The following is an 18,675-nucleotide window of genomic DNA, read 5'->3' as shown; positions in this document are numbered from 1 at the left end:
CTCCCCTTCCCCCCGTGCTCCCCGGTAAATCACAGCAATAGACGGACCAATGGCGTTCCTCATGCGGAACTGCGCGCGACCTCTTGACCGCCGTCAGAAGGGTTGCGAGCTGGAACTGCCTACTGCTTGGGTTAGTCGGCCGGAGGGGTTGTTGAGATTCGGATCTAACTCGGAATAGAAGGGGAGGAACCGAAGGATACCAATGCCTTCGTAGAGAGAGAAATCACTGGTAATGACGATACAGTAGTGTATATTAAAGTCTTATTTCAGTCATGGCGTAGATCCCGAGAGGGATTCCACCCCCATATCATTATTTGTACAGCCCAAAAACGTTAAAAATGTAACTTTGGCAGCTAATTATGCAAAAAGTATGCGCTGTATGAGTTTTTCATTTCGTGAAAGTTAAACAACTGAAAAAGTCTAAAAGTTGATCGATGATTAATATAAATATAAAATCATGCCCTGAAATGGGAGTCCCCCCTTAATGACTTCGCTGTATTTAGTGACCTCACTTCCAGCTTACCTGGTCTGGCACCTCGAAGTCTTGACCTTCCAGCACAATAACTGCTCCAGGTGCTATGCTTCATAATGACCCAAGGAACTAAAAGGAATGAGCGTGGGCTACTGGTGATGTTGCATAAAGAGAATGTTTTGATACTGAGTACGATCTACGATGTTTTTGGAAACTGAGAAAATTTGTTTCGTCCTTTATTTGTAACATCACATCATAACAAATTAAAAGCTGGAATTCGTATTTTTTTTCTTCAAAACGTAATTTAATGAACTACTGTTTTATGGACGCTCACAACGCACGCAAATAAGGTTTTCCAGTGTAGGTTTTTTTTTAAAAAATCCTTAAACTGTATATTATAATATTGCGTTCAGTGGTTCAAACATCTCAACCGCTGAACTACACTTCTGATGTAGGTCACAAGATAATAATTCATGGACGAAATTACATAAGTTTATTTTCTACAAAGAAAACCATCGCTGCGATGCCTTCTCCCTCTCTCTTTTTTTAAAAGTTTTTTTAAGTGTTTGATGTGTAACATCTTAGCTCTCAGTATACGGCAATATGATGGGAGTAATGTCGTGAATACGACGGAAGTCGCAAGAAACGGAAATGTGTAACCACGGCGCTGCTATCTGTGGCGGATGGCGCGAACCAAAGTTCACAAAGCCGAAGGAAAACATAATGGGCAGTATTTTAATAAAATTTCTTGTCGGAAATCAGGTCTAAATCCGGGTTGTAGTATATTTTCAAGTCATTTTCGCTTATATTGTAGCCATTTCTCTCTCTCTCTCTCTCTCTCCCTCTCTCTCTCTCTCTCTCTCTCTCTCTCCCTCTCTCTCTCTCTCTCTCTCTATATATATATATATATATATATATATATATATATAGAGTTTGCAAATCGAATGATTCGATACTTGACGTAGCTCTTTCGGCATCGAATTCTGGCGGTGGGTGCGGAAACTTCGTGTGATTCGCGCCCAGAAATTCAGTTTAACACACAATTAGCGCATATTTATCACGTTTGGCATTATCATGTGCCATTATATACTGTGTTACATTACATCACGAAGTTTACATACAAGTATAAAACATTAAAATATGTTTTAAACATAATATTTTTCAGACCATATACTTTTTAGCTTATATTTTATGTGTTTACGTGTTTGAAGACAATTTCATTCAGAGCCAAAATATACTGGTTTTCATGACAATTAAATAGGAATGAATTAAAAGTTAAACTCTCCTAGGAGTCGATATCGAGACAATTCTGGTTCAAATGACGTGTTTACCCGTACCAGTGTCGTGTTCGGATTGACAGATTTAGTTGGAAAAATATTCACGCGGCGAGATTTCATAATTTTTTAAAGTCGCGTTGGCATGTAACGAAATGTCGGAGCGTTGTCACGAGAGCGAAACAAGTGAAAGTTGGCTGAATTCGAAATGAAACCTGCCAGGCACAGATCACGAAACACGAATTCGCCAGTTTGAGCACGACAGCCATCATTTCACACCGCATCACGCATTCACTACGCATTTGAACGAAACGAAAGAGTTTTAGATATTAATCTACCGATGTGTGTGTGTGTCGTGTATCTGGTAGCTGATGAAGTATATCTTAGTAGCTGATGCATCTGGATTACATAACAGTATTAGTAATTAATGCTGTGTGAATTCACTAGAAGTATATACTGATACGTACTTGAGTTGCGTCACAAGGGCAGTCCGGAAAGTGAATTATGCAGTTACGCAAGTAAACGAATCGGTGTACTTCTCGCATACTTCCAGATAAATAATCGTCACAATTTTGAGAAAGGTTTTAGATGTTTTGTTGGATATAAAAGTAATATTTTAAAGACTTATAAAATAATTTTCACTTTATCTTTTAAAGGTGTTACCAAATTATATATTTTAATTAAGATACAAATATGTTTATAAGTATGTTTCAACAAATGCAGGCACATCCATACAGATTGTAAGTACGAGTACGAAACAAAGGATGAATCATAAAATAATTTGCCGTAAATTCGTAGGTCATGATGAAATGTACAAAATTACTAATTTCATCCCTTTTTTATAATTATTTTATTTGTCAAAAAATAATGTCATCAACCTATGACAGACCAAACATAAGGTAGCTCCCATCCACAAGGCCAATTGTGAAGTATGCGGTGTCAGACCTTATAGAGTTCGCATTTGTTATTTTTGCTATCTCTGCCTATATAGTTGAAGATAATATACCACAAAGACATTAGAGGAGTCCAGATGGAGCCTGTACTAGCGAAAGTGAGGCCAAGCCAACCGTTCCGTTGACATGCTACGACAATCTCTCTTTCCAATGTGGCGGTCATAATAATGACTCAGTGCTTTCTTATCAATAAATACAAGCAAACAGTCTTTGTCAATATGGGGCTCAACTTGGTGTCACCCCCCCCCCCCCCTTCCCGCCCCCCCTTTTCAATCAGTTTATAATCCACCTGTGTGCTCCCACCGTGATAAACAGTGTTAATTATCATATTCACTTTTTTTGTTTACAGTCAGGACAGAGCGAGATATGATAAAGAGGAAAAACATAGAGACAGAGGAGAGAGACCTTTTGTCTGTAACTATTACTTTTTGAAGCATTAAAAGTACTTAGGTTTTTTTTCTGATAGTTTAATATGACATAATTTTTAATTAATGTTATTTATTTACTTTAATTAACCTGTATTAGTTTATGGAAAATTTTCTGAAAAGGATTTAATTTTAGCATTAAATTCTTATTTTTTTTAAAATACCTATTGAGATAGTATTTGTATACAATGTTTAGTTTCATAGGTAAGGGAGAAGAATATAAGGTGAATTGTAATAAAACTGAAATTACACTGAAAACCATGTCAGTACACCATAGAACACCGAAATGCAAGTTAATACACCATCAAGCACTGAAATTCAACAAAAATAATTAAATTAATTAGCATATTTAATGAAGACTCTACTCAGATTATAAAAACGCAATCTTGTGATGTATTAAATTCAATGAATTTAGCACCAAAATGTATATACAAAATACATTGGATTTTTTTTTTTTTTAATATAATGCAACTCTTATTAGTAACTAATTTTTACGTAACGACATTGGTATATTTTTCAAACGCACATATACTTTCTAATTTATTTGTATTGTTCCCAGTAGTTTGACATATTGTTTTTACAAATTATTACGTTATAAAATTGCATCATGTATTAGTCAAAATGACATTGTTTTGGTAAAGTATCATTGAACAAGTATGTGTCGTATTTGTTGAAAGTGTTGCTATCTTAATGAATAAACAAGTGTTCATAAAAAAATAAAAACCGTTTAGAAAAGGAAGTTTGCCTAAAAATAAAACCATAAATCATGTCCCTGTTTACAAATATTTAAGCTGTTTAGCTTCTTATTGCGATGCCTGCTTTGAAATGTAACCAGTGACTGACTACGCAGTACTGGTTTCAACCACGGGAGTGCGCCACCGCACGATGTGTACGGCGCTGTCGGTGGCGGTATGGTGAACTTTCGTTTGTAAAAAAATCTTAAGAGTGCTCCCGCCCTTATAGATGGCGCGCATGAGACCTATGTTTTTTTATTATATATTTTTTAAATTTACTTTTTATAGAATGTAGGGACGTGATTCTGATACTGTTTTTAAAAAATATTTTTTTTATATTCAGTTTAAATATATGTTGTATTATTTTTGAAATAATAATATATTCGGGAAATCAAACTGTATTTAACAAGGTACCGGCGAATTGAGAAGAATATCGTAATTTTTGTTATATAAAAATAAATTATTTAAACTTATTTTTAATTTATTAAATTAATATTTATTAATTTTTTATGCAAAATAAATGTTTTTATTATAGTATATTTGGTTTTTATCCAGCTAGAATTCAATTCATCTAATAATTTGTGCAGTTTTTTAGACGGCGAGTACAAATACCATATAATAGATTAATGTTTAAGTGTGTATTATATGTTCTTAAACATTACTAGAATTTCGTGAAAATGGAACGGAATTCAATGAACAGAAATGTGTCACAAAGATGGCGGACCCACGTGAAGGCCTTATGAAGTCTCTTTCGTAAACATTAGAGGTATAATATCAAGCGTATTGGTGTGCCAAATGAAACGTGATGATAGTAAAACCATTGAATATATATAATGGTAAAACTACCCTGTATTATATTTGGTAAATTATAAAATAGTCAAAGTAAAAAGTATTCACAAGTTTTAAAATATCTAAGAATACTGGCATTACGTTGATTAATACGTATAATCCTTTTAAATTCCCAAGAGACTTACTAGCATAGCAGTACAGCACACGCGCTTGGTAATATTAAGAGACGAGGTTCAAATATCTTCACTGGAAGTTCTTTTTTTTACTTTTTTTAATTAACATAATATAATATGTTTTATCAGCTTAATGTGGTTAATGTTTTGTTAGTAGGAAGTATTTTCAGACGGATTCCAGTTTAAGCAAAAACAAATATACAGACATATATCTACTTAGTATTATGTGTTCTAAAATGTTTCAGGTTAATTTTTTTTTTTTTTAAGTAATGCCATATAATTATAACTTCTAAAGTTTGCGGAAACTTCATAGTATTAAATGTTTAGTGAATTTTAAAAAGATTGGCAGTATTTAAATAAAACTTCTTCTTGAAAATCAGGTCCAAAGCCGAGGTTTTATCGGAATCTTTTCTAATAGTTTAAAATTTCCTGTTATTTCGTTATGCTAATTTATATCTGTGTTCGATAGTGGCAAGCATCGTTTACGTTTCAGGCAGCGAATTCTAGCGGCGTGCTCAGAAAATGTGTGTGATTCGTATCCAGAAATTTTGTTATTTGAAAAGCGGCGTTAAATTTTTTCTCAAGCTTTGTATTATACTTTTAGTGTGAACAACATGAGAAAACGTGACTTTGTTCGTTACCGATGTTAGATGTTTACATATCACTGGCGAGTATTGAAAGTTTTGCTCACATTTTTTTTATTTATAAACTTGGTTGTCTTATTTTGTACTTGTTATTTCACATTTCATATTATGTCACATGTGACGTATTTTCTGATCAACTGTCCGAGTTGCGAAAGAGTGGCATTCGACGCGTTCCAGAGTTGGAAGCTTGCAGGCTGTCAAGTCAGTTGGAGCACGGCCCTAGACGGAAGTTTAAAACTTAGAGATAAACATGGTCTGGTGTAGGGCAAGAGAGATACTATGCGTTTTTTCATGATTATAGTTTATGTTGTCCATGCTTTTTTTCCTTGTATGTCTGACGTAAAGGGTAGTAGTTTCATCACCTCCGTGACGGCTCCAAGTAGCCCAGGAAGACTGCTGCAGTTTTTATCCGATGTCATTTATTTGTTAAGGCATAAATACATTAGGTAATGGCAGGTTTTCTATTCCAATTTTATGTCAGGGAAACAAACAGTAAATAATTTGTTACTAATATAATTTATCAGTAAGCATTTGTAGATATTATCGTTGTAAACTATGTGATTTACGTTGTCTTATTTTGTTTAAATAATTAAGTTTTAGCTATTGATAGAGACCGCAAAAATTCGCGGGTTCAATGACCTCCAGGATAGACTCCAATATCCTCTACACACTCGGGTAAATGCCAACTGTTCATTGGCTGCTGACTTGTGAGTTGTCTCGACCGGGTGGCCTGTGATTCGACACTTCTATGAGTGACGGTCTCTGATTGGCCCTCAGTCCTCCAGATTAACAGTGAACCAATGACAGAAGAAGCACTAAGGTATAATTATTTGAATTTTAGCATAACACGAAATGAACACGCGAATTTTTCAGGTCTCTTAACTATTGATAATTGAGTTCGATATTGGATTTTTGAGGCACTGTGTACTATTTTCTCTTGTGGTAGTATATTTTCGCTTACTGTGAGCTAGTAAGTTTATTTCTAAACTGCGTTATCCAAAGGTTTGACAGGACGTCTACAGGTCAAAAAGTCAAGAAAGACACGTAACCTAAATAAAAAAGTAAGTGTGCTTAAGTCAAAAAACTCTTAATTCCCAGCAGTATTTTGCTAACTTGCATTCTCACTTCAGTTTACTGTCGCACATTGAATATAAATGTTGGGAGACTGCTAACTTCAATTACGTGGAAATTATCTTTAAAAAGTTTTTCGCTTACTTTACTTAAAAATTTTTTTTTCGGTGTTTATTAAAGGGTTCCGAGAGGGTCTAAAAAAATTGTTTGCGTGGTAGTTGTGGACACCGTGTTGTGCAATAGCGTTACTGTATCGCTTGCAATGGATACTTGAAAATACCATGTAACAGGAATTTGCGCCCTTTTTTTTGTTTCTCTTAAGTAATTAATGCACGGGTTCATGAATGTTGGTCCCGGAGGGATGGGAGGTGCTGGAATAAAAAAGCCCTTCATAAAAAGTTTGTGAAAATTGAGTTGTAGTTAACCCTACGCGCAAAACCCTTGGGTCACAGATTCCCTTCTCCCCTCACCCGTTTTTTTTTCCCCCTTACGAAAATCCTAAATTTTTTTCGCTCCTGGGCACAGGCTTCTAAATTATGTAAGTGGTTCGTTTTTGTCTATGGTTCGCTCCATCACTCTTATCGGTTACGCGTCGTAAGTTGTTAAAGATGAAAAAGACGGAAGTCATGATGGATTCATCAAATTTTCCACCCTTATCTCTCTCTACTTTGAGAGTAGCCTAATCGTTTTGTTTAATAAAATGGGCAGCTCGCAGCTCAGTAGATTGCTGACTGATTGCGTTTTATTTTTAATTAGTAATAAGCGGAGACTTAACAATATTGTTGTTTATTGTTCCTACCAATGTGTTAAAATCAAAAGAATCCAAACACCACTTACTAACCGTTTCAAAAAATAAAATATGTACGGAAAACTTGGGAAATTGAGGAAACTAAAATTGCGTCTGTCTCCCCACCTTTAATAATGCCGGTAAGCGAGGGAGGCATTTATAAACATTACAGAATGTTTGTCGAAGGTTGCGTTGCTAAGGGCGTCGGTGTCTGCTAATGGCCCCTGGTATAGTGGGGGAGAGGGAGGAGTCATCGCTCCATTAGCTCTTGACGTCAATGCCAGCACTGAAGTAAATCTTATTTCCTGTCTGTATGAATCAATATTGGTTCGGTGTCTTTAAGAGTACTAATTCACGAATCGAAAATTACTAAGCTTTTGGATATTCCTCGTCCAGAAAAATATACTTCGAAAAATTAATGAAAACGAGAAAAACGCAACTTTCATATTACTGTTTTGTGCACATCCCTTGCAGTCTCTAGCTATATTTTGGACAACACAGCTCGCTATACGAATACAACAATGACTTCGTATTTTCACACAGAAATTCTCGATCGTTACATAAAATCTTACGGTTGAGGTATATTTCACGTTGCTCTCTTGCTCCTATGTAACGGCCATTACAACGAACTTTTTAAGGCTGTCCCATTGTATGGCTATCCAGGTCTAAAAACGGTTTAAAAAATTCGTTAGAGAAACTTAATCGTTTTTTATGTTCCCCCACACACTAAAGTTGACAATATTACTAACCTAGCGACTTATGTATTCGTGCGCGGAATACGTGAAACTTAAATTGTGAACAACATAAATGAGTTAGTTCTGTGCCAGTTCTTACTGTAATGTACATAATCTACAAAGAAACACTTTTAGCTGCCATAACTTTAAATATTACACTCGTTATAGAACGATAGGACTAGATAGAACTTTTAACGTGTAGTTATGGAAAGTTATAGACAGTTATTTAGTTAAGTAGGCTGTTATGGACAAGGATAATTTAAAGATTAATTTAGAGATATTTAGATTATACATATTTACTTGGTAGTTTTATATAATTTTATGTAGTATTAACGATTCTTACCAGTGTAACCAAAGTAAAATGGCGTCATTTATGTGTTGTTTTATGAAAGTTGGTTTTTATAATATTCTTTCCTTAATCTATTTGCAATAACCCTCGCATTTTATGTCAAAACAAAGTTGGAATTATATTTTATCATTAGTATCTCTTTACTATCAAATAAGTTAATATTATGTTGACCAAACATAATGGCGTGCCATCAAGATCAAAACTATTAACACGTAATCTGCATCCAAGAGCCAACCCCTGTAAGCGCTGCCGGCCGCGCCACTGCGGCGCGTGGCTGGTTGCCTGGAACGTCGTTGTTAGGGGACACTTTCATGTTGCTGCCAGTAGGTCAGTCCACTTCCGTGAAATGGACTCAGTTTTAAATACTTTTCTGTCATTCTCGTCATAGATCTTCACACTTTTTAACGTGTTTATGTCGATTCTCTAAAGAATTTATTTCCATGGCTGTTTCACCCTGTTAATTTTCCTCGGAAAATAAAAAGGTTCTTTTTGAAAAAAAAAAATGTTTTCGTAGTTGATAGTCTCAGTCAGTTTCCTTTAAAATTATATATATACATAGTGCATACTTTTGCATGATTAGTTGGCAAAGTTGAATTTTTAACAGTTTTGTGCAGTGTGCATTAAGGCTGAGGAGAACCAAATGGAATAATTAACTGAAAATCTTTGTATCTTAAAGCAATTTTGGCGGCTACTGCATCGTATGGTGTAATATTCCTTCAAAAACATGTATTTAATTTTATCTAGCCTTTTAAAATCAATAATATCCAGTTTATTTTTAAAGATAACGTAAAGTTAATTTTTTTTAAAAGTAATAAAACTATGTTACATATTTGCTAGTAAAACTGACTTTCAACCTAAAAAGGTTTGTAATTAAACCGTACACGAGTACTTCGTATATAGAATAAGATACTTGGTGAATTGCATGTGCTGGGGGATAGTCATCGTATAAACAGGGGAAGCAGTAATTGTGGCTGCAACTTGCACACGTTATAAACGCCACATTTTTACAGTTAAATGACCGTTTTAAATTATACATAGAAAATCAAACTTGATTTACATTCATAAAAGTTACAATTCCTTCTTGGATAGTTATTCGCAATCCCACATTTTCCATGATTATGCGCCTGTTAAAATAAGGACGCCCTATGCCTTTTGTGAAAATATAAATAAGTACAATACATTATGCATTTTTTAGGTTCAATGGTGGCGTAAGAATAAAGACCTTCCGCAACGGGACTCAACCCACGACCCTCGCATTACGAATCCGGGGTCTTTCCGCTGCGCCAACAACTGCTTGGGAATCACGCGAACATGAAATACTTATGTACTGACCTTACCGCGACAGACATTTTATTTTCTAAACGCTTGGCCATCGCCGACCTCCCCTTCCTTGTAAGTGAATATTTATTGAAAGTATTTGTGGCAGAACAACAAATGCAAGTGAGGTAAAGAGTCCAAATTTTAGAAATAGCACTGAAAAAAAAAGGGGGGGGGGGTTTGTCTGTAAAGTCGGTTTACGGACGATAATTTTACGTGATAACGTCATAAAAAAATTAAAAATTGCACAGTTTTTAATTTCCAAATATTATTTACAGTTTTTGGAAATTTAATTTAAATAATTTGTTTAAATATAATTACGAACAATTAGTTATATAAATAAACTTAATCAAATCAATGTCAGTAAATTCATAATTTGAAATGATGAAATTGGACAAATAAATAACTTTTTTTTAAATTGCTGCTTTTAAAAAGCCCGCCTTAACCTGTTTGATATTATAGATGATTTTCTCGCACGGTGGTTGAACGGTTCTTGAACGCTCGGCTCAGGCGGAACGTGACAATGAGTCATGCTTTTTCGTGCGTGCAGCCGGCGTTCATCGATTTATAAGACGTTATCACGTCAATATATACACACACACATACATATATATATATATATATATATATATATATATATATATATATATATATTGACGAGTGTGAGACGGAGCCTTATTTGCTTGATAAACTTAGCTTTGTTTCTTCTCTCGTCGGGAGTCGAACCAACGCCCTTCGTTGCTACACGGGAGCGCTGGCGGGGAGTGAATATCACGTGTCTCGAGCGCTAGGACAGGGGTTGGCACACCGAGGCTCGCGAGTCGCACACGCCTCTTTTCTTAGGATTTCACGGCTCTGCAATTCACTGCGTTGCCACAGATTATTCCGACCTTACGGCTGGCATTCTCACTTTCCCCTGCCACACATGCGCCCTAATAGGGTAGGGTGGGAGTAGCGTTCCATTTAGCTTTTTATAAACATTCCAGAGCTTTTAAGAAAAACATAACTGTTAGGGATCGCTCCCTTTTGCTGATCGAGAGGGTATTAGGGCTTCGGCAATGACCAGCGGCTGGGGCCACCAACCCTGCATAGTCACCGCCTCAGCCCCTTTACCGCACTCAGCTAACCAGTTGGCTGTGTCCTGAGCCCTAATAATATCAGAACTGCTGGCGCCTTCCCCGATCTTACACAAAAAAGGCCTAATAATTAATTAATTACAGTAATTTAGGTTTTCTTGTTTTATCAGTAGAGCTCTAGTAATGACTACCATTTTTTTTTAATTTACGTGTGTTTTTTTCTAAGGAGCCATTATTTTTAAGACTTTATGTTTAATTTGTGAATTAAATATTTTGATTTTATCTTGTGTTTTTCTATAATCTTCAAGTTTCATGTAGATACAGAGAAAATAAGTGTCGCGACTCTAAAAAATTGTATAATCTGTTTGCTTGATATTTCCCTCGGAAGTCTGCCGACCCCTGCTCTTGGGTGTTCATAGAGATGGCCGCCGGGGCCATACCTCCCCCCCCCCCCTCCCCCACCCCCAAGTCACGTGGGCAGCAGCGGGCGAGGCGGGGTTATTGGAGCGCGGAAATAGGTAGCGCCAGGTGGTCGTTGTGCGTTTATCACTCGCCGTGTTTGCAAAACGTGTTTCATCGAGTTGTGACATTTTAAATAATGCGGCACCCGGAGACACCACAGCTCTCGGACCGGCCTGCCAAATGTGATAGTCGAATCCTCAGATACCATGAAATCTTTAGTGTTCGAAAGATTTCAATGTTCTGAAAAAAAATATTTCATGAAATGTAGGATTTTCAGAAATTCAACTCAAAGAACTCAAGTTATAGTACCGTTTTTTCAACAGATTCTGTTATTTTAGTGTGTAAATAAAATCATAGGTATTGATTGGGGAAACGTTTTGAAACGAACATTTGTTTTAAATCACGCTCGTCAAAATATCGTTGTGTTTTGCATATGCCTGTCTAATACGTGTATTTAAATAATAAATAGTTTGCATAACTATTAAATAATATTTATCACCTAAACGTAAAGGAATCGAGTGTTCTCGGTAAACGTTTATGTTTAGATATCAACATTTATGTTAATTTTTGTGTAACCAAGAGTGTTTGAAAGTATCAGTTGATTCTTGAAAGACCTAGTTAATGGTAGATTTTCTGTTTGCGTATTCGTAGTGCTTAGGCTACCACTTATAAAGTTAATTTGTGTATTTTGCATTAGATGGGCATTTATATAAGTTAATATCGCGATTTTACGAGCCAAAGATGGTTATGTATTGTGAAACAACGAGGTTAACCTAAACGAACACCATCTTCCATCTAATTATATTTTATTAAAATGTATAAATAAATATATCTAGATCCCGAGCTCGAAGAATTCTAATAGTCTATATCCTGATAATTGCGGACAAAACTAAATTTCTTTATTTTTATGCGTTTTAGTTGGTAGTGTAAGAATCATTAGTGACTGAGTTCAGAGAAGAAGAAAAAAAAAAGGAATTGTGTTTAATCTGGGAGAGAAATCTCGGTTAATTCTATACTCCTTGGTCGTGCAAGGGTCGGGGTTCTATCCCAGTCTGTCTGATGCGATAAGTCCCATCAGCACCGAGCCAGTTGAGTGGTGATCTGGAGCCTACTACACCTAGTGTCGTTGACAGTTTTCTAAAGTACCGCCAGTGGTATGCGTGTTCTTCTGCCGCAGTGGTTTCTGTCAACATTGATCGTACACAACATGAAGTGATTGCCAGTGTTGGTAAACAAGCAGCATGTGATGCTTCGTGAGTGACCGTTGGAGAATGGATACTAACGACAGGCTACTAATATTGAGAACTGTTAAATGTTGAAACAAGTTACATAATTGTATGTGCTGTCACTTTGACAGGACCGACGTGCTGAGCTTCAGGTATCGCATCATTTAAAAACTGCTTGACATTTCTGAAATAGTTTTTATTATAAATTGCGTTAGGAGCCTTTAAGTTTTACATGTTTTCTTTTTCTTTTCAAATGTGTATTTATTTTCAGCGTAGAGCGTAAAATGACTTTTTCACGAACTTATTTACTTACAATGAGAATGCTGAATCTACCATAATATTTATGCTTATTGAGAAGCAAAACTTCGTGAAGAAGAAAAAAAATCATACATATAATTATAATTACGTAATGAAAGCCTGCTCATGAATCCTCCATTCTTAATCTTCCATTCAAAAATTCTAGAGTCAGCACTTAGTTAAGGGGCCCGCCTACATGCAGTGCAAAGTGAGCTGCAGAGGTTTAACAATTAGTTGTTTTTATCGAAACTATTTGACATGCGATTACCGATTTCGGATATAAAAGAGATTAAGGTACCGGGCATGATCCTAAAGTTGTTTAAGATGTCTCAGACATATAGTCGATTAGTAAATGCATGCTGAATAAGCCTAATTAGCGTATTTTCAGAGTCACGCCAAGCTCACAGTTTTCATTACTATTGCGTAAAACCACTTTTGGATCGTGCACCAATCCTTTCTCTTTCGCTGCGTATATAATTTGCACTAGGTCACAACGGAAAATTTTGAGAAAAACCGTGATTTCTACGACGTGTGCTGCGCGAATGTTCTTCCCGGTATGTGGCGCCGCCACGGCCGCTTGACCTTGGATGACGAGGCAGGAGCAAGGAGCATGTAAGAAGATCTGGAGTGGACATGTGTAGGGCGAGAGCGAAGCCAGCCGGTTGCGAAGAAGGGTTGAAAAGAAAGAGGAGGAGAGCGTATTTCTACTGCAAACGCAGCCCCAGCCCACTTGTCCTTGAGGTTTGAGTGGCGCTGGTGTGCGGCTACAATGGTGATTTCCTGTAGCGCATATGGCTGTACAAATCGATGGAATTCCAAGCCGGATGGCGTTGCTTTTCACATGTATTAAAGATTTTTTTTTCATTTGTTAACTAAATTAATTCCCAAAACTATTGAAGCATCAGAAAAAAGTGGCAAATGTTTTAAACAGAAGTAACTAATCTTCGAACTTTTCGAAAAACCTAAGAAAACTATTTAACAAAGAGAAGTTGTTTCAGTTGTAAGTATAATTCTTTACTTTTTTCATAGATTTCCAAAACGTGACGATCAACGACAGATCTGGGAAAAAGCGACAAAGCGGAAAAATTGGACTGCGTCTCCGAACCATGCATTGTGTACAGTGCATTTTGAAGACAAATGGGTCTTAAGAAGCGAAAATCTAACTCGATTAAAGGATGATATGGTGTTCGGTATATTAAGGTTTCCCTCAAAGGAACGGTTTCACAATGCTTTTAAGATATTAGATAAATCCCAACATAAGTTTAAAACATTTCTCTTAAAAGTGTGCTTCGTAGCATTAAAAGACGTGCCTTAATTATTTTGCAAATTTATCATTGTTATGGTGACGATGTCAGGGGTTTTCGTATTTTTTTAAGAAATATAGTACAGTATGTATTAGCAACTACGTTAAGAACTGTTATTTTATTCACACAGAGAAAAGAAATACAAAATGCTAAAATTTGGCGTCTGTCTTTTTATATCCTATATAGGCTTGTTATTATATGTGTGTTGTAACATGTATAAAAATGTTAAATATATTCAACAATATTTGGTAATTATATATATTTAAAAACTTTTATGTACGCTACTTGAAACTACGTGAAAGGTTTTCAGTCTATAAAGGCCTATTCTATGATTTTTTAAAATTATTAATTCTTATGCAAACAATTAATAAAATTGAAAGTTTCTTACATTGTCAGTATATGCATAGCATTACAGTTATTATAAACAATTCTCTACCAGTGTTTAGCTAAGGTTTGCATGTTACGTTGGTTGAGTAAGTAGACTGGAACATGAACATGATATTGAAAAGACTTCTAACTTCTATTAATACACGTATATTACAAGAGATTTGTAATAGATTAAATGAAGTAAGTAAGAATTAGTTTTTTATAAACGTTGTGTATGAAATTATAAAATTTGAGAAGTATAATAACAAAAAGAAGTGCGTTACGAAGACATATGTCGGTAGTGTTACCCACTGAAACATTATTCCCACTTCAACTCTCTGTAAAAATAAAAGTATGGGGTTGAATGCGTCAAGAGTGGTATATAAATAAAATTTGAAGCTTCTTCCTAATTTCATACGCAGGTGTCCCCCACCTATAGTTGCAAACAAAAATTTTTCCTCGATGTTGAAATTTACTCTGCGTATTCACAAAAACATTTGGCAGTAAATAGGTATTTAATTTTTAAAAATGAAAGTATTCATGTTTCGAAAAAAAGATTAAAGCGGTGTGGGGAAGAATGTTTACAGATAATCCAGTAAAATTTTCAGTTTGATTGTTTCGATAGTTTCGGAGCTGTTGCGAGTTTAGTTTTGAGGATTTTACGGCCGCGCGAGACAAGTTTGGCTCGTTTTCGTTTTCTTCCAGCGTAGGAAGCAGGGAACAAACGCCGATACCCGGCTTCACCTCGCATCCTTTGCTGGCCTTCCCTTGTCCTCTCCAGATGTATTACTGTATATTAGCTCCATGGGCAGGAGGAAGGGGGGTCTCCGCGCTGCCTTTCTTCCTGTCCTCTTTCAGTTGTGCTTCGCTCGCCCGGACTGAATACCCACCCCGGCTAGGGCGGGCCTGTGGACACCAGACCGGGCTGAGTACACGCGTATTCCACAGTTAGTTGTGTTGAGGCCGAACGACATTAGAATTCAGCGTGACTGCAGGCGGGGTCATAAGGCAAGGTTACGACAAAATGCACCTCGGAAGAAGAACAAAACCATTAAAGGAAGTAAACGCCAAATCGTTGGGCATAAGTAATATTTCATTATACAAGTGATATATTCAAATCGATTTTATATGGCTTTGTTAGTTACGTATTTATTAATTTTATTTTATATGTGGCCATTAATATTTTTAATGGTATAAATTTATATGCAATCAACACTTTTAACCAAAATATGCATTTAACCATTTTAAAAACGCCAAGTTGAAATAAAGAATTTCACGTAACATTTAAAAAAGTATTTTTTTAACTGCAATTGTGAATGAACGTAAGAATAAGAAGAGCCTTTTTTTTTGGGGGGGGGGGGGGGGGTTCTTATTTGGTAAGCAGAATTTGGTGCCCAAAGCAATTAGCTACAAACTGTTCGGTGTGTGCAAACATGCATAAATATTGCAGTATTTCAGACAGTGTAAGTTTAATTTGGACATAGAAGCTTGTCATTATAGTCACAATTAAAACAAATAGTATTTTGCCGGCTGTCCATGGCTGACTGTGATAGTTTGTAGTGGGAACACCTCTACACATTTGAAAATTTTTATACAGCAAACAATAATAATAAGTCATAAATAGCTTTTGTTGCATGTTATTAATGGCCGTACGATTAGTTCACACTTCTATGTTGTTTTTTTTTCGGTGATTCAAACCATAAACGTCGGAGTCTAGCAACATACGTGCGGTTCTGGAAGTTGGAAGTGTATGCGTTCGGAGACGTACACGTGTCAATCTCGCTAAGCTCAGACTCACAGTTGACAAACGGAACTCCGTGAGAGCGGTTCAAAAAAAGTATCATATTGCATTATCGCCGCTGCTACTTGTAAAACCTTGACGAATTCCACAGGTTACTGAGACATGTAATGTGTAGCCGCCGCTAAAATAAGAAAAAAACGACGCTGTGTTTATACTAATATCTCGTGTCACTTAAACCTCTCTGTGCGCTGGCGTGTTACGCATTGCGGAAAAAAGTTATCGTCTGTGCACATACCGTTCCACTCGTCCCACGTCACATTCTCATCAAGCACCCGAGCTCGGCAGTCGGACTGCATGCCTGACATTATAGCCCGCAGAATAAAAACATTTGGATATAAATGTTCAATTTTTAGTTTCTTTTGCTTACGAAGAGGCGACGCCGGACGTTTCGGCGTCTAGGACCTTATTCACAATGCGCAGTCCGCAGTTTGACAACTTGCAACCGGCAGGCGGCAGTCGGAGATAAATAAATTGTTCCACAGACAGCAGTCCAGCAGTCGCCAGTCGAGCAGTGGGATATCATCGAACTTCATTTCGGACTGCCAGACCGCCAGCTGCCAAAATATTTTCACCTATCAGAAAATCTTTCGCGATGATGTGGTTTAATCAAATACTCCCTTGGTCATGTTATGTAATTTTGACTGGCGACTCCGGACTGCTGACTATGAACTACGTGTTGCCTACCGATGCTACGCTAACTGCAATACTAAATTTTGCTTTGGAATTATACAAAAAAACATTTACCACCTAAAACACTGCAATGAAAATATTTAGCAAATATCTCAAATTTTAAAATTGATTTTTTTATGTTACTTTCTTTAATATCGATATTAATGATAATACCAATTTCAAAGCTTTAATAAAACCGGCCCGTTGTCGTATATCAGGTTTTTTCTATTTACGATATTCATGAACACTGTCGTTTTTACATGTTTTATGTATAACGTATTCTATATAACTAATATTAAACAATCGAAGGATTATCAGCATTTGTTGTGAAACTTTCCTATAATGTAATAATAACACGTGTAGGGCCTATTGACGAAACAATCGTTCGTTAAATTATTGTAATACGTATATATGTAAATTTGAGGCAACATTCCTTTTAAACTTGCTGTGCTTATTCAAAGGAAACGTGCAATTAAAAATAATGCATCACTAGAAATGAAATTATTTTAGGAATGTGTATCTGATGAAAGACGATCCAAGGATGAATCTTTCGCACATACTGTATGCTGATGTAGAATGTAACGCCGACCCTAGTTGTTTCATGGTACGGAAAACTTAAAATTTTGTAATGAAAATTTTTAAACTGTAAATGGACCTTTCTTTTCCATTTACAACGACGCGTCTTCACAAAAAAAAATTGTTTTTGTCAAAAATATTTAGTTAATATTTTTTCCTTAAAATATTCTCATCAATACTAATATTATAAATGCGAAAGTAACTCTGTCTGTCTGTCTGTCTGTCTGTTTGTCTGTCTGTTTGTTACCTTTTCCCGGCTGAACGGCTGAACGGATCGTAATGAAATTTGGCAAGGAGATAGATTATATCCTGGGGATGGACATAGGCTATATTTTGTCTAAAAAAAAAAAAATATTTAAACGTGTTAAAAAAATATATCTTAATTTTATGTAATGTGTGTCATAGATATACAAACTGTTAGTGTCATTCCTCTATGCCTGCCGTGCGATAGCTTTCAAGCCATTACGTTACGTTTTTCTATTGTAAGGAACTAAGTAGAGAGTAAGAAAAAAATAAATATCTTGACAGTTTGTAGTGTCACCATATTTGTTTAAATTTTCAATACCGTTTTTGTATATTACAATCATAATAAAAAATCATGTTTCATAAACACATAAATAGTGAGTGTGTGTCATTTCTCTATGTCCACGAGGTGTTGCCGCGTCAATTTTCTCCTTCGGGCAAACCCGTCCGCTTAATTAAATAAACAGCTTTTATCGTTGAATGATTTCATGATTTATTTCATGAAAATCTGCTCTCATAAAAAAGTAAGTTTTATAGTCATTCAATAGGTCTCTCTCTCTCTCTCTATCTCTCTATCTCTCTATCTCTCTCTCTCTCTCTATCTCTCTATCTCTCTATCTCTCTATCTCTCTATCTTTATCTCTCTCTATCTCTCTCTCTATCTCTATCTCTCTCTCTATCTCTCTCTCTATCTCTCTCTCTATCTCTCTCTATCTCTCTCTCTATCACTCTCTCTATCTCTCTCTCTATCTCTCTCTCTATCTCTCTCTCTCTCTCTCTCTCTCTCTCTCTCTCTCTCTCTCCTCTCTCTCTCTCTCCTCTCTCTCTCACTCTCTCTCTCTCATCTCTCTCTCTCTCTCTCTCTCTCTCTCTCTCTCTCTCTGAAGATCAATCTATGAATCGTTACACATTTATTTCCTTTATTTTTTTATT

The 18,675-nt window shown here is 36.0% G+C and overlaps 1 protein-coding gene across 2 annotated transcripts in view; it reads left to right on the top strand.

Moving 5' to 3' along the window:
* Nucleotides 1–18,675, top strand: part of LOC134535557 (centaurin-gamma-1A) — a 487,893-nt gene that overhangs the window by 207,739 nt on the left and 261,479 nt on the right. The window lies entirely within an intron of this gene.

The sequence above is a fragment of the Bacillus rossius genome, chromosome 8 (genome assembly GCF_032445375.1).
Source record: "Bacillus rossius redtenbacheri isolate Brsri chromosome 8, Brsri_v3, whole genome shotgun sequence".
In the NCBI taxonomy this organism is placed as follows: Eukaryota; Metazoa; Arthropoda; class Insecta; order Phasmatodea; family Bacillidae; genus Bacillus; species Bacillus rossius.
Note: the sequence above shows the minus strand (reverse complement) of the source record. Positions and strands in the feature narration are given on the sequence as shown.